Source organism: Euprymna scolopes, chromosome 29 (genome assembly GCF_053919585.1).
Source record: "Euprymna scolopes isolate OS-2025 chromosome 29, ASM5391958v1, whole genome shotgun sequence".
NCBI lineage: Eukaryota > Metazoa > Mollusca > Cephalopoda > Sepiida > Sepiolidae > Euprymna > Euprymna scolopes.
In genome coordinates, this window is record NC_136510.1 from 29,337,205 (window position 1) to 29,353,488 (window position 16,284).

At 32.2% G+C, this 16,284-nt stretch overlaps 1 protein-coding gene across 50 annotated transcripts in view; it reads right to left on the reverse strand.

The window, feature by feature from the left end:
- The window catches only part of LOC145252565 (rho GTPase-activating protein 190-like), a 793,870-nt gene that overhangs the window by 293,173 nt on the left and 484,413 nt on the right, over window positions 1-16,284 (reverse strand). For all 50 annotated transcript variants that reach the window (XM_080112152.1, XM_080112143.1, XM_080112148.1 and 47 more), the window contains exon 5: window positions 3,942-4,001. The gene's annotated coding sequence lies outside the window, so the exon portion shown is untranslated. The remainder of the gene's footprint in view (window positions 1-3,941; window positions 4,002-16,284) is intronic.

Sequence of the window (16,284 nt, forward strand, 5' to 3'; positions counted from 1 at the left end):
ACGTTTCACAGATGTTCCGTTGTTGACCACGTTTCACAGATGTTTCGTCGTTGACCACGTTTCACAGATGTTTCGTTGTTGACCACGTTCCACAGACATATATAAGAGGATACTTTGGACATGTGTGCTGCCTCTCTTGTATACAATAGAATTCATACTTTTCGTAAAATTGTCGACAGCTGTCCATGCGGCAGATTTATGCTGTCTTATGGTTGCATCAGTTCACTCACTGAAATCAGTTGCGTTATAAAAGGTAGGTGAATTTATTGACTCCCTTGACATCCGAAACAACTTTTCTTTCTGTGTGAGTTGTATTTTGACAGGTGCTGCAAATATGCTAGTGTACATATATTTTGAGAGTCAGGTTTGGTTTGGTTTGTTTTACGGCTTATCAGTCATCCAGGAGTTATTTAATGTTGAATAAAGTGGTCAAATATAATTCTGTAGGTAAGATAATTATTTATACTCTTAGAATATATCGCTGTTGCAAAAAAAAAAAAAAAAAAAAAAAAAAACCTTGGCATTGGTAATTTTCTTTATTCTTAACATGACTGAGCCTTCACCTTCTCATATATTTTTGAGGAGAAAATAAGGAGAAATAAGGTTTTGAATTTTTGAAGAATCCGATTAAATAATATGGTTTTATTATTTAATCAGATTCTTTAAAAATGACAGGATCAACGAACTGATTTGATCAGATCTGACCTTTACAATCTTTTGTCTAAATGAAAATGAAGTAATTGCCAAAGTGGAAGAATGGCTCAGTTACATCTATGGCTAACAAGTGGTTCATTTTTTTTGAGGGTGGGGGGGACAGCAAGATAATTTGTGGCCCTACTGATAGGATGATCGATATTCAGGTAAGTTCAATATTTACTATCATTCTTGTATTGTAACTTTGACTAAATCAAAGAACCAAAATACCAAACAGTTATCTATATTTAAGCTCTTATCCTTTATAAAAAAATAAATAAAATAAACAAATAGAAAATAAACAGTAATGGATTGGTTTTCAGTTGTTTTTGTTTTACAGCATATCAACCCTTTTCAGGTTATTTAATGCAGAATCCAAAGATTTTGAAGAAAAATGTTTTAATAGAATATATTTGTTGTTTTCAAGTCGGTTTCTATTTAACCCATAGTTGGGACTCTAACAGGTACTACCACTCCGAGTCAGAGTGTACCTGGGAGCAATGGCAATTAAAGGGTGGCTCCACACTTCGCAAAGCCCGCAAGTTGGGGCCTTACCACTGGATGTAGTTTAAGGTCATATCCAGGACCAGCAGTAATAGAAGAAAATATATTTGCACGCCATTTAACACGAAGACTTTTCAGTTTATTCTATTCCAATGAGCTTAAAGCATTTCTTTTTGAAATTCATAATAAAAAAAAATATCTGAGTTTGAATCACAAAAAATAACAAATCAGTGAACGCTTTTAACTACATTTACTAAATGGGTGTTAAGGATTACAGCAATTTTTTTTTCCAAGTTGAATTAAAAACGTCTAACACTTTTTTTTGCTCTATTCTAAAGTTGATGTGGAAAGGTTTCTACTTTAAATAGATCAATTTTCAAGCAAACGAAAATAAATTTATATATAAAAAAAAAAATAAAGTGGAATCAAAATCAGAAACTAATTCTTAAAGATATTTGAGCTTAATTAAATTTTTATTTTTGACCCCCCCCCCCCAAAAAAAAAACACAAATATTTGCAAAATTGTTTTTTTTTCTGTCTTACTTTAGTTTGTATAATGACCCGAGGAAGCTCAATTTCAAATGAGATCATAGCTGAAACGTGTATGCAGATATGTACCCAATAATCCAATTTATAAAACTCAATGTCTGTGTGTATGTATATGCCTCCATTTTTTCAAAGGGCATCTCTTCCAAATCAAGGTCGCAGAGCAGCAGCACAAGGTAAATCAAATTATTGTATTTTTTGTAGATCATTCTTTTATGTAAAAATAGCTGCTAAGTAGTCAAAATTTGAAACTTTGCAGGCAAAAGTCAACTAAACATGATATTTGTACACATGCACAAATATATACATTTATACATTAAAAGTCGATTCATTTTTAACTATTTCTTTGTCATCTGACAATAGCTCAAACGGTAACTACAAAAGCTGAAACACTGTTATAGTTTACATTCTATCCAAGTTTGCTTTTTTCTTTTAAACTTTAAAAATCACTAATATATTGGGTACAATATAATAATTGATAGAGAATTGTCTCTGTAATAATAATAAATATGAAATCTGCATTAATTAAAATATATTTAAGCATTTTTTACGATTGGGCAATGCTGGCCGCCAAGCTAGTGTTTGTATAAATAAAGGAATTTATACTATCCATCCACATGCACACTTAAATCAAATTTTAACATTCAATGAATTTAAAAATTTATGACGTGAAATGTTTGAATTTCAAATCAAAAGATTTTTATTATTCTATGTAAGACAAAGAATACATTAGAAATATTTTAACTCCTTGTCCTATAGAATTTCGATGCCTACCATCTCTTCAGAGGAGAAAATATTAGCAAATAATTATAATGGTTTACACCTTATTTGCTAAAGTCAGTGAGACATGGAAAATCACAATTAAAAATTGATTGAGTAATTAAAAGCCATTAAGGGAAGTTAAAGAAAAGGATATAAAAGTTAACATCCAAATTGGAAGGTAAAATCTGAAGTGAATGTCTTTGATAGCAGTATGGTAAAATGACTAAAACTTTATTTATTTGCTATATCTTGTATATCAAGCAATTTTTATTTAGGTGGGATAATACTTATGGAATATCACTGCCAGTAATATCTTGTAAATCTTATAATCACAGGTTTCCATACCAGCTAATTGTTGGATGATTTTATTCTGAAATATATATATATATATATATATATATATATACATAATATAAAGCTGTGTGTGTGTGTGTGTCTGGTCACGAATAGGCTCCTATATGGTTGACTATTTTAAAAAACTGATTACATATAATGATAGAAGATGTATCGAGACACAGAAATGGGTATGCTTGATTTGGCAGAACGGTCGTTCATTAAAATTGTGGGGTCTGCGTTCGCGTCTGGTTCACAAAGTATGGAAATATAAAAATTTAAAAAAAACGTTTACAAGTGTTTTTGATATAGATGTACATGAGAATACTTCGATAAGTATGTTTTAACTTAAATAGGGATGGTATAATAAAATTGTGGAGTCTGCGTTCGCGCCTGGTCTCCATAGAATGGAAACAGGCACAAACTTTAATAAAGACTTTTCATATCTATCTGCGTAAGTATACTTTGATAATTATGTCTCAGTTTGAAGAAATATGGTATAATAAAATTATGGGGTGTTCATTCGCACCTGACCTCCATAGAATGGAAATATGTCACAAAGTTTAACAAGGTTTTTTAATATAGATCCACAGAATATTGTGATAAGTGTTTCAGTGTGAACAGGTATGGTATAATAAATTATGGGGTTTATCAATTTTATTTTTACTTTCATCATATTTTGCTTTGGTTTTGATACCCACAAATTCAACCCAAATTTACAACTCTTCCTTTTCATAACCTATCATACTTTCATAAATCAGAGTCCATTTTCTGTAGGCTGTTTTTGAACCCAGTCAACGACGGGTACTTTTGCTAGTATATATATATATATATATATATATATATATATATATATGCAAATACACAGAAATGTTTTAAAAAATTTTAGCATAACTTTTGGATTATTTTGCTAACAGTTTTTCCTCTGATGAGAAGAATTTGAATTCTTTAAAACTCCGTGGATTAAGGAGTACCTAGCTACCAGCTTTGGAGTATTCTGCCAAATGATAAAAACTTTGTAAATTTCTACTTTACATCTGTTATATATATATATATATATATACACACACACACACACTAAAATAGTAAGTATATTCACTTACCTGATTATATGTGTATTCAATTGGAGAATCTTTTTGAACGATTCACAAATTTTAGATAACCTTCAATAAAAAGAAAAAAGAAAATATAATTTTGGAAATATTCTAACAAATTATGAAATCAATAAGTAGCTTTTACATAAAAAAAAATGGCAGAGTCAATATCAAGCATAAAGCATCTGCGACAGGTGTAGACATAACAAAAATTTAATGGTAACTAAAATAAATTAATCATTTAAATCTGGAGTCTATTTTTGCGCAAAAACGTTTCTAAATTTTTGAGATGAGGATTGGTTATTCGTATTATTTGGATTCACGTTCTCATTTTGAGTGTCATTTTCACAACGTTTCAGTTGATGTAACCTCCGACCTTCTTCAGGTGTATCTTGTGAAACTCGGGAATTCGGACGGAATTCGCAATTGTATTTTTTGATTGCTCACACTGAGAATACAATTGCAAATTACTTAGGACCTCTATCCAGTCATGGCTGACAGAACGAGAGCATGCTACCCCCATGAAGTAAATAAAGGATTCCGTTCGAAATTCAGTACAAATTCCCCGAGTTTGACAAAAACATTCCTGAGTTCGACAAGATACACCTGAAGAAGGTTGGAGGTTACATCGACCGAAACGTGAAAATGACACTCAAAATGAAAACAGTAGTCCGATGAATCCAAATATGAAAAAAGGCTCAGTTTCTTGCTCAGGTGGTTATTTCAGCATATTTAAAATAAATATTATTGCTTTCTCTTTCTCGCATAAGATGTTGCGAGTCTATCTCTGCTCTATCATTATTTTTATGGCAGCTGCTCGACTGAGCTTCTACATACAGCACTCACCGTAAAAAAATTGCAACAAATACTTGTCTTGACTGCCTTTACCCTTTAGCTGTGCTCTGAACAAAACAAATTCCATGAACAACGTTTCTTTCCTAGAACTGTCCACCTGTCAAACACAATACTGTGGTTCCTACTGCTCGGTTGTTTTTAAGTCTAATGTAAACAGGTTCGTTCTTCTTGAGCTGTCCTCTTAAATGATTAAACCCTACCAAAACACTCATTAGCCCTTATCCTTGAGTAGCCTTTGGGCCTTGATAAGCGGTGACCTGTACCCTTAGTATATATAAAAAAAACAAAGGCTAAGTAAAAAATTTATTTAAAGTATACGGTTGCGTAATACGCGCCCTTTCCTTTCTTTTAATTTTTCATTAGAAATTTATCATATAAGCAAGAAAAAACGGTGATCATATACTTTCTTGCTGTCTAAGCAACGTAAAGAGGATAACAATTGAAAACACTAATGCAAATAGACAAAATGACTGGTTTATTGATGGATGGAACTCGGTTTGTAAGCTCCAAGGTTCAAGCGAAATACGATCAGGGGCAGTAGGAGCGAAGAGGGAATAAGAGGCGGGTTTGTTGTAGGAGGAGGAGGAGGCTTCCTGCTCAAAGCCTTATAGCAGGGAAACTGACATGCTTTGGTTAAATGTGTATACAACTGCATGCAGAAGGAATGGCCGGACAATATAACACACGGAGAGAGTGGCGGCGGTGGATTGGGGGGAGGGGTACTGCAGTGTACAGTATTTATACAAATCAATAGTGAACCTTCAAATAAGCGATAGACTTGTTGAAATAAGTTGTGGATAGTCATGGCAACAGGGAAGCAGGCTGACATTACACAAGCGGAATATTTCATTCAGGGATAGAAACAGGTTGTGCGAGAGGGAATGAGAGAACGTGGAAGAACCTACGAAGGAAAAAAAGAGGAAGAAAAGAATGAAAATTACAAGGAGGTTGACAAATGAAAGCAGAATGAAAAAAAATGAAGACGGAGAACGAAAAAAAATGAAGACGGAGAACGAAAAAAAATGAAGACGGAGAACGAAAAAAAATGAAGACGGAGAACGAAAAAAAATGAAGACGGAGAACGAAAAAAAAATGAAGACGGAGAACGAAAAAAAAATGAAGACGGAGAACGAAAAAAAATGAAGACGGAGAACGAAAAAAAATGAAGACGGAGAACGAAAAAAATGAAGACGGAGAACGAAAAAAATGAAGACGGAGAACGAAAAAAATGAAGACAGAGAACGAAAAAAAATGAAGACGGAGAATGAAAAAAAAATGAAGACGGAGAATGAAAAAAAATGAAGACAGAGAATGAAAAAATAAATGAAGACGAAGAATGAAAAAGGAAAGGAAAGACGGAGAATGAAAAAGGAAAGGAAAGAAAAAAAAGATTATTCATATACCCCCCCCCCCCCAGCTTATTTTAATGTTTGGAAATTATGTCAGAAATCACAAATATTTTAACAGATTTTTTTTTTGTCATCATCTTCACATATAAGATGATGCAAACCACTTTTCTTGTTACCATTTTTGTCTATCAGAACACTTTCATCACAGTTTATATTACCTCGTTTGAAAAAAAAGGAAGGGCATTAATAAACTATGGCACAAAAGGTTCAAATAGCAAACTGATTTTCAACATTGATTGTGAAATCAGCACTTGCAGTTTCTCATGGTGATCTGTCACTTCATGGACTCACTCCCACCCCCACGACATTATGAGTAACAGTAAGAGATGATGAATCCAGAAGCAGTCTCTGATAACTCATCACTTCTGTACTTTCTGTAAATGTATACTATTGTTAACTCTACCTCCTTGTTGTCTTATTTCGTTTCGGCACTTTTAAGGTCACAACAATTAAAATTCTGTCAATGACTTGATTTCAGAAAAAAAAATTTTTTTTTTTATTTATTCCTTTTTCTTAAAAACAAATCAACGAAAAAAAACAAATCCAGTTTCTTATATATGCGAATATCCATAAATAGCAGAAAAGGTTATTTTCTTTCACAATGTCCTCCCATTAATTTGGTCATTAAAAGAATGCACACACACACACACACAAATAAAGAAAATTAAAGCACGAATATTTATGAAATTATTATATCTTGCACTCTAGTAATGAGATGTAAAAAGGGAGGGAACAGTTTATAGGGTTACGGAAAATGGTGGCACAAAAAAAAAAAAAAAAAAAAAAGAAAAGGCGGTAGAAATGGATGGGAAAAAGGAGCATTGTCCAAAGGTGTCCGGACCAGTTTAGTGTCATAATTAGGATAGCATCTATTTTACTCAAAGATGAAACTTACAATTCCGAGTCAGAACAGATCTGGAAGTAAAGTTAAGAGGAGTAACTACATTCCCCCAAAACTCACATATTGGGGCTACACCAGTTCTTGAAAAATCATTGAAGTTAAGCAACATTAAGCTTGGTCAGTACCAAATGGGTGACCATTTTGGCAATAGCATGTGTTGTATGTAGGAGGAGGATGTTAACACCTTCCTGCAAGAAATGGAAAAGCCTAACTCATCATCTCCCCTGATGGGAGAGATACATGCGACTGGGGAGAGCTTGTGATTCTGACATTCCCATGAAATTTCTTCCTTCAAAGGAAGCCGGTTTAACCCGTCTAGTGTGAGTGCCGCTTTGAGATGGTACTGTATGGTCATACTTAAGACACTTGTTGAATAATGTATTTTTTTTTTTTCTTTTTTTACCTTAACATGGAACTGTTTAAATCGATTTGTATAAAGACGCAGAGTTAAAATGAGTTTAACGTTCAGCTGAGGGAGACGTATTGTGCTGAATGACAAGGAACACGATTACATCGAAAATATTTGCATTAATACAAAAACATACTTTTTATTTTTTTTATTTTTTTCTTTCATGACTCGGAATCTAGAATTGTTACCTGCGTAAGAATACATGTAAACTCGAAATGAAGCAAATGTTTGGGGATGGAGAATCTTCACCCTCTCTGTTAAAAAATAAATAAATAAATAAACCCTAAAAAATACTGTTGGGTGAGAAAGGAGGTAGTGGGTTAGGCTATAGCAGTCAGCTGTCTGATTGAGAAACACAAAAAGCGGGAATGGGTTGTATGTGTGAATCTCAACAAGCAAACACAGCAAGAAAGAAGGATACGTAGAAAAAAAAGGGGGGGGGGGCACTTCCAATTGGTAACCACACTAGCATCCCAAACCGAATAAAAAAGAAAGAATATATATATATATATATATATATATATATATATAAACAAGTCGACATTCCACAGTTCTATTTTTATGCAAGGAAAATTTGAAATTATTATCAACAAGGCTTTCCTTTTTCTTCCGTTTCTTTTTCAGTTAGTTTACCGTATTTTCTAGTGGATAATACGATTTCTTTTTTTTTTTTTTTTTTTTAACAAAATGGCAAAAATGACGATTTGTCTTATACACATCTTCAGAAATGTTTTTATTTACCTTTTCTTCAAGAAGTTAGACACCTAGTTATATGTGGCTTTAAGAATCTTGTACACTAGGATAAGTGCCTAAAAGAAAATGCGTGAATAATACCATCAGCATTCCCTAGTAGGAGGTGCCTCAAACGATTCGCAATAAACTCCTTCTCAGAGAAAAGATAAAGCTTGGGTGGATGGACCTCTTAGGTCCAAACAGAACCATACGTCAGTCCAACAGCAACAGTCCACTAGTCTTTTTCTTCAAGTATTATATTATCTTTCCTCCTTTCCCATAATTTGCCACTTCCCACGATCGACTTTTGTATATCTTAATAACGTTATATCACAAGAAGAATATTTTCATCATGAAGTTTCTTTGAAATGTTAAGACTTCATATCCCTCTAACTCGTTTAAAAATACAGATTAAAAATTATATGAAAAAATACAGATTTTAAAAATTTCAATTGATTTTACTATTATTTAAAAGTAAAAAAACCTGCTTTACCAATAGACGTGATCGTCGACCAAAATTTAAGAAACCCAGCAAAGACTGGCACTTCAGCTTGTAGCAAATAAATGGTTCATCTTTTAAGAAGCCTGTGCAACTCTTATCAAGATAAGGCCGAGAAAAATCCATCTGGCTAACATCAGTAAATACGGTATTTGGTCAAACTGACTTCTGGAATCGAGAGATTACAAGAAAGTAAAGATTAAGGGGTCACTCTAAAGAGGAATGTTTGGTTTTGTTGTTTTATGGCATATTAAACCTTTTGGGGTTAATGCTAAATTCAGTCATTTCAGTAGAAATTGTTATACTTCAAGTTCTTAATATCTGGTAGGATTGAATAGATTCTATTTTGTATAGAAACCATTTGTAGATTAATTTCTTTCTTTTTTTTTTATAGATTAATTTCTTTTTTTTTTATTTCTTTTTATTTTCTTTAAATCTTTTTCATTTTTATTTTTTTATATTTTGTAAATAAAGCAAGTCTGCAATCAATTAATATATTTAACCCATAAATGGAACTGGCAGGTACTACCACTTTAGGTCGAAGTGGACCCAAGAGTAACGGCAACTAAGGGGTCACTCCACACTCTGCCAACCTCCCAAATTGGGATCGTACTCCTAGATGCAGTTTTGTACCATACTCAATAAAATTGGAGGTACAGAGAGCTTGAGCAATTGATAGGGTGGGAATATAGGATAGGAAGCGTTGCTGGGATGGGGGGGGAGTTACATCATTCTACCGCTCCAGAAAGTATTTTACACCTGTTGCGATTCTTTACTTGTTTACAAGCCAAATACACCCCAAAATTGTGCAGAATTTAATTATTTACCAGCGAAGCTCAACAAGAATTTATTTACATTAGACTTGAAAACGATCATGTTGTAGTCAACTGGGAAGCAACTCAGTGGTATTGTGCTCCTCTTTCGTTGTGAATGTTTTATAGGAGGGGGACCATAGATTTCATTTCAGTCGAGCATCTGCCATAAAAATAAAGATAGAGAAGAGAAAATTTGCAACGTATCTTCTAGGGAACAGAAAAGGGGGCATCATCCACTAGATTTCAAAGTTTGTTTTTGTACTGCATCAAAGCAAGAAAGGGTGTTCTGAGCAGCATCTCCACAGATATGGCAGCAGTACATGTACTTAAGCCAATACTGCTAAGTAAAACTCTATAAAGAGGCGAAAAGAATGTAATTCATGTGGTTAGATTTTTTTGTTTGTTTTTATTAACGAGTCGCCATTTATCAAGGCTTAAAAACACTCAAGGATGAGGATTAAGGAGATGAGTGGAGTATGTGTTGAATGATGATGAATATTAAAAGAGGATTAAAAAATAAACGGAATGAGCAAAATTCGATGACTGATGAGGTCAATTTATGACAAGTATTTGACATTAAATTCAAAAACAATCCTGTTAGATTATAACTGCAATCGTTTCCCTGGGGCTGCTTCCCTGCAAGCTACAACAGGATTACAACAACAGAACTATCCACAACAACAGAACTATCTGAAGTACCTGACTATGCTGGGTGATAGATTATAACTGCAATTGTTTCCATGGGGCTGCTTCCCTGCAGGCTACATCACCCAGCGTAGTCTGGTACTTCGGATAGTTCATATAAGATTAAAAGTGAGAGGCAATCAACAGCTTTATTCTTTTATGTTGAATATGGTCAGAGCTGAAGAATCAGAAAGCATCAGCTTCCAGCAATACAAGAAAGAAAAGTGAATTCATAATTGTGCCTGTGTGCTTCCATAAATAGGATTCTACTTAGAAAAGCAAGAGAACAGACAACAAACACTCGTTCTGATGAAAGAATGTTAGGACATACCAAACAGCAAGACGACAATGGCAGAAAAGCATCTACTTCTTTTTTTTTTTTTTTTAATTCTTACAACCTATTATGGCATGGAAAAATGCTCTGAAGAAAATGGTAGAAAAACGAAAATATTACAATAGATTTTTCCAGCAGCACAATTTACATTGGTTTGTTGAAATATTTTAATGTGACAATTATACGTTGGGGGGGGGGTCATCTTGGTATTGGTACCAGTTTGTTGTGTCCGTTTCATGGCAAATCAATCTATTTGGGGTCATAATTTTCAAAATAATGCCATCTAAAGAAAAACGGGAAGTAACTATTCATCAATGCAGAGTTACTTCCAATTGTTCAATCACCTTTTTGTTGAAAGGGGAAACTTACTCTATATTGATGAATACAGAGTTATTTCCTTTTATTTAGTCTTTTTAACTAATTATTATTTTGTTTTTTACATTTTAGCTATGTAAAATAATCCTGGATAGGGGCAGCTAATATATATAATTACTAAAAAAAATGATGTATATATTTTAAAATGTTATACATTTTTAAATAAACTATAATAAATCTAAAAATATTACATAGATAAATAATAATATAAATATATTAAAAACATTAATAAGTGAAACGGGAAAGCTGATAAGTAGTATGGTGGATTCATCCAAACTTTATAAAATACAGCAGTCTTATAAATAATAAACACTTTCCTTTATGGCGGCAAGAACAAATGATACAGGTAAAGGAAGGAAGACTTTTTTTTTTTAATAACATGAATAGGTTAGCCAAATTAATCTGTAGCAAGAAACTTGCTCCATATCTAGAACGTTTTTGTTCCTATTTTTTTTAAGGAAGGTAGTGTTTGATCAACACTGCTAGGAGCCATGATTTAATATTTTTTGTTTTTACTGTTTTGTTTTTAAATCCCTGAAACAGTGTTTCATGGTAAATAACTGATGGTGTCTAAAATAATAAGACTAGCATGAATTCATGAACGTAAACTAATATAGTGATTGCAAGAGATTAACTTACTAGCAAAATAATTATCTAACGAAGGACTTGGGATTAATGTTTTTTTTTTTCAATATAGTTTAAAAGGTTGAAAAACTTCAAAAGATATATTGCAACAAAACATTCTTATACAAACACTTTAGCTACACATTTGGTGATATGCTTCAGTTCTAACTGTAAATCAGCTGAATTTTTTCAAATTACTTTCTTAGTGTGAAGGTCGATAGAAATTTAAAAAATAAATAAAATAAGAAAATAATTGTTAGAAATGATTACAACACGTAAAGATCACGGCATGATTTTCATCATAAAAATGTAACCGATAAGCAGGTTAGATTTTGACACTTATACATTTTCTGTTCCTTTCCACTCCTTACAGACTTGAAGCTTCATATATAGTGGATTCAGACCTGTGGAACAAATTCGATTTGGTTTTTAGCTGATAAAATAGCTGCTAAAGGGTTGAAATTTAAAAATTCTAACTGAGCAGGCATGCTGGTTTAATGTGTATCCTCTACGTATGCACAAATATATATTTATACATTTAACTGCATTATTTTTAAAGTTTTGTATATACATGTGTCTTTAGGTCATATTGTACTGAATACCAATGGAAAGCTACAGGTTTTCATTTTGATTCTAGCTGATGGTACCCAAGTTTTATATATATAACTTTTAAAATAACTACAATATATTGGTTACAATATAATAATCAATAGAGAATTGGCTCTCTAATAATAAATATGAAATCTACATAAATTAAAATATACTTAGACATATTTTATGACAAGACAATGCTGGATGGCCTGCTAGTAATATATATATATATATATATATATATATATATATATATATATATAAGTGTTGGGACAATTAATAAGAACCGAAAAAAAATCAGAACTTTTCAAGTATCAGAATTAATATCACAAAAATTTGTGCTTATTTTCCAATACCAAAAACAATTCTTTCAATTGTTTTTTTTTTTTTTTTTTTTTTTTTTTTTGTTAACATACATTGCTGGTACCAATGATAAAATGATAAATATATTGTTTTTATTTTAAACTATCAATGAAGCTAAAAATCTATAGACCCCACCCCAGTGTAGTTTTTACATTTCTGAAAATATATGCATATATTAGGGCAATCTGAAAAAAAATAAAAAAATAAATAAATAAATGAATAAATAAATAAACATCAACCATATATAGTTTAGGGGTTAAAAGAATCAGAATCGTGAATTCTGAAAAGTATCGGTGATTGTATTGGAATTGAGTAAAATCTTGGAATCGTTCCATCACTCATATATATATATATATATATGTATGCACACATACAAAGTCAAAACAGATTATAGAGCAAAAAAAAAAAGAAATTTCTATCAAAACGCATAAAATTATGGATGAATAGCTGTCATTTTCTTAATGCTTAATGATTGGCCAATCAAACTATAAATTGCTTTCAGCAAAGATTCTTCTTAAAGCAGTGCATGAATGTTTAAGAAATAGAACTTTATTACATAAAAAAAAAAGGAATAACGTAAGACGATAAGCACATCAGCTTATCAATGGCAGTAAAACAAAAGGGAAGGGTGAGGGAGGGGACTGCTATGACAAATGAAACGAAAGGGAATCAAGAGAACTGTATTAGAAGTAGAACAGAAATGAGCAAAATAAATAAAAATTACATAAGGTTTATAAAAGGAAAAAAAGAGAGAGAGAAAAATGAAAGATACCCCCCCTCCCTGGAAACTAGAATGGTAATAAAAGAAGTGGAAAGAATGAAATAAAAGATAAAAGCAGAATTGGAGGCAATGAAAACAAAAGAAAGAATGGTGGACGTTTGTTTAAAATTTCATTGTTTTCACACACAAATAACTAAGAACACTCCTCCCTGTTGATTGAAAAGAACATTATATATATATATATATATATATATATATATATGTGTGTGTGTGTGTGTGTGTGTGTGTGTGTGGCTGCCGTAGATTGAAAGTGAGGCTGATCAAAACAAAATTAAAAAAGAAAAAAAAAAACAAGAAAAGAATGAAGGTGGGTAAAGCACACAATTGTATGAAGCAACAATTCATGTTTTCTAATCTAAATATTTTCCCTGGAAGACAAATCAATTCCAATGGAAACTAGGCGGACAAAATTGCAGGAATAAAAATTTAAAAAAAAAAAAAAAGAAAAAAACTTTATGCATTTGTTGTTTGATGGTTAAGGAAGATTAAAAGGATTCGTGAAGTTAGGATGCAAAAATCTTATCTCTCATACATATATATATATATATATATATATATATATATATATATACACACACACACACACACACATACATACATACACACACACGCACGCACAGTAGAACCCAGGGACACGGCATTAAAAATTAGTAACAAAACACAGTACAGTATATAATGCACATGCATATAATCAAATAATATTATAAAGAACACTGTAAGACGGGGCAAATACCGTAACCAGGGGCCAGAAAATATTGTATTAACATCGTATCTAGAACCACCGTATCCCGGGGCTTTATATATATATATATATATATATATATATATATATATATATATATATATATATATATATATATATACTAGCAAAAGTACCCGTCGTTGACTGGGTTCAAAAACAGCCTACAGAAAATGGACTCTTGATTTATGAAAGTATGATAGGTTATGAAAAGGAAGGGTTGTAAATTTGGGTTGAATTTGGGGTATCAAAACCAAAGCAAAGTATGAATGATGAAAGTAAAAACAAAATAGATAAACTCCATAATTTATTATACCATACCTGTTCACACTGAAACACTTATCACAATATTCTGTGGATCTATATTAAAAAACCTTGTTAAACTTTGTGACATATTTCCATTCTATGGAGGTCAGGCGCCAACGAACACCCCATAATTTTATTATACCATATTTCTTCAAACTGAAACATAATTATCAAAGTATACTTACGCAGATAGATATGAAAAGTCTTTATTAAAGTTTGTGCCTATTTCCATTCTATGGAGACCAGGTGCGAACGCAGACTCCACAATTTTATTATACCACCCCTATTTAAGTTAAAACATACTTATCAAAGTATTCTTATGTACATCTATATCAAAAACACTTGTAAACGTTTTTTTTTTAATTTTTATATTTCCATACTTTGTGGACCATGCGCGAACGCAGACCCCACAATTTTAATGAATCATCATTATACCAGATCAAACATACCCATTCCTGTGTTTCGATACATCTTCTATTATATGTAATCAGTTTTTTAAAATAGTCAACCATATAGGAGCCTATTCGTGACCAGACACACACACACACACACACACACACACACACACACACACACATACATACAGCTTTATATTATAGATATATATATATACACACACACACACACACTACTTGTGTATACACTCCATCTAAAATGATGTAAAAAAAAAATGCTTTGCAAGTGTTTGCACATACTATCTAAATATGTTTGCACACACTATCTAAACATGTTACTAACATATTCATATAACATAGAATTACGTCATCCAAATATATTTCGGAGTTCTCATCCATCTCCACTACATTTTTAAACTACTTGCTCATAAACTGGTTATCCTCTCCCAACCTAACAGCCATTTCACTACACTTTTCTTGCATACACAATTCTTACAACTACCACAAACGATTTAATTGCACCTGACTCCCTTCCCACAAACTAAGCAGGGGAGCTTCCCAACACTGATCATCACTTAGGTAAAAAAATCACTCTTAGACCATTACTTTTCATAACATCCACCAAGTGTTTTACTTCACAAGTTCGTCTTCTGATGTTCCATAATGCTTCTCTTCTGGACAATATTTCTAAGATTATTAATTATAAATGAAGATACATTAGACAAACAAGACTAAATTAGCGAAAGCCACTAAGAAGTACTAATTGTACTGAATTGGAACAGGTGCATTTGGCTTTTACATCTGGATTAACACGATAGTCAAACCAATAATGAACACACCCAGTCAGTATCACAATCTTTCTATTTATAGTAGAACTAACTTTACCGATACGGCATTGCTTGAAATGCAGTAAAGTCGTTTCAGTTTTTTAAATCATACAAAAATCAAATAAAATATTAGCTGTACAGGAAACAACTCTTTTTATATTCTTTAATAAAAATATAAATTATTCCCCTTGTTGATTTTTATTTTTCGACCATAATTCAAAAAAGTCTCCATATTACCAGTTGTCTGGTTGAGACAAAATCATATCTTAGCCATCTTCAGCGAAGTCTGTTATTATATGACAAATAATATGATACAACAACAACAAATGCCAATTGGTAAGTCAGAATCAAATTTCAATAGGTCAGCTTAAATGCTATCTAGATACAACTTTAAAAATCTCACAAGATAACTTTATATATTAAGATAAATGAATGTGGTCTATTTCATTATCTAAAAATAGAAGTTTAAATTCCTGTGTCAGCAATGGCATGCCTAGAGTTCCTATTTACTTGCCTCCCCATGAGGGCAGAGTCAGTCACAAGGTCGGTTTTTAATGTGGGGAAACTCCAGCTCTCCAAAAAGGGGCACTCTGGATAGGAACAAAAATAAAAAATTGCCTCGGTCTAGAAGGATTTCTCCACTGACCGAGGACAGAAAAAGTGAAGTGTAGCGTCAGAACAGATACTACACTGTGATCTCAGCATAGAGTTAC